The sequence below is a fragment of the Physeter macrocephalus genome, chromosome 5 (genome assembly GCF_002837175.3).
Source record: "Physeter macrocephalus isolate SW-GA chromosome 5, ASM283717v5, whole genome shotgun sequence".
Lineage (NCBI taxonomy): Eukaryota > Metazoa > Chordata > Mammalia > Artiodactyla > Physeteridae > Physeter > Physeter macrocephalus.
This window is the reverse complement of record NC_041218.1, coordinates 46,541,780-46,543,711: the sequence shown is the minus strand read 5'-3', so window position 1 is coordinate 46,543,711 and position 1,932 is coordinate 46,541,780.

The window sequence follows — 1,932 nt, the reverse complement described above, 5'->3', positions numbered from 1 at the left end:
ACGAGTACACATATCTGATAATTGGAAGAATTTCCCACTACTAGCTTCTGGCTTCGTATTTTCCCCCCATTAGAACTAGTACTATAAGACACAGTCTATGGTACAGGAGCTTGAGGGTTAACTCAGCCTACTTGGGTAGTAGGACTGTTCCAGAAAGCCATTCCTGCACCTAAAGAGCCAGCAATAGTCTTGAATGACTGAGGACAACAACCCCAGACTAAATTTATCCCCAACTCAGCTTTCCTTAGCCAGATCCCCAAAATTTCATCTATAAGGAGAGGTCATGTGAGAGAGAGAGAGGCAGAGGGGCAAAGGCAGATGTTCATCCTGAGTCTTTGCACACACTCTGGACCAAGATCCAGGTACCCAAGGCCCAGAATTCCTTTCACAAATGTACTCTGGGCTGGTTTCCTCAGCTGCTGACCTGCTGGGCCAGTCCTTGCATAGTGAACCAGGCTTTCTCAGCCTCAAGTGATGGCCAAGAGGAGTCAGGGGGTGGGAAGAAAAGGAGGGCAGGCTGGCACCTAAAGACTGTCTTTCCCCACACTGCCGGGGTCCAAAGTCAGATTACTCTCCACTTGAACTAGGCCTTCCCATTCATTATACAGGCACATTTGTCAAAAGAGGAAGATAGGACATATTTTATTTAATAGTTTGTTAGCTAGATTTATAACTTAAATGTTTTACAATGAATGTGCAATCCTTGTATTATCAAAACTAATAATGAAAAACTTGTCAAATGTCAAAACATGCAAACAAAACTTTAAAAGCCTAATCTGGACATTCCATTTGGGAACTCTTTTTGGCGTGTCAGGAAAGTGCACTAGGCCATCAGTCTGCTACATCTTTGGAATCTGGGAAGAGTTGAAGGGACTTAGGCAGTAACATTCAGGATTCCCAAGATCCCAATGTTACCCACCAGAGTTCTTGGCCTCCTTAATCAATAGAAACTGGTAAGAGGCCAGACAAGAAGTTCAGGCAAGGCTTTAAGGGATTTGTGCTGCAGCACGGGGGAGCGAAAACAAGTAGCAGGTGCCCTTGCCTGCTCCCCGAGGTGGGTGGTGCGAGCTGGTCCCTTATATGGGGTGAGGGTAGGGGTGGGTCCCGGGGTCGGGCAGGAAGGGTGGCTTAAGGGGTCTGTCCACCCCCTTGGTGGTGCTGTGTGCAGGGGGCGTGCGCAGTACCCTGCTTTTGCTGGCTTTTTGGTCTTTTTGTATCTTGTTCATAATTTGCCCCAACGGCACATGCTCACAATTATGTTTAGTCCTTTATAGTGTCTTTGTATTTTGTTGCTAAAGGAGATGTTTGTCCAGGTGCAAGCACCTTCAGCAAAGGGCCCCAGGTTCCCACCTGCCTGTCTTACCCAGGGCTGTGGGACAGAGAAGGCACAACAAATGCTGCTCCAGCTCCTGGAAAAATGCCCTGACAAAGCAGGACACATACTTCGGGGCTTGAGCAAGTAGAAGCACATCTTGCTGCTCATATGATAGGAGCCTTGTCACCGCGGCTGAGACTGATAAGCAATATGACCCTCATACCACTCCTGAGGGATGGAGCCAAGCATAGATCTCACAGCCTAAGACCATTTTGGATTGGTGGGGTCAGGCACTCAGTATGCTGATGATCACATAGCCAGAATCTGTAATATTAGTACAAAGAAATCATTCTTGGATGAAAGAAAATTATTCTCTTTGGGAAGAGAGAAACAGTAACACGAAGCAGGATGGTGAGTTTTCATTACACAGCTTTTTAAAATTCTAAGCACTGTTATTTGTGTTGTATAACACTTAGAGAATGATAGAATCAGGACACATTATTAGGAATATAATCATATAAACAATCAGATACCTTCTCCTTACTCATCAACTGTTGTCAAGTACCTGCCGTGGGTCCCCTCCTAACCTAACCCCGATTCTGTGTCCCTCTGTGTCC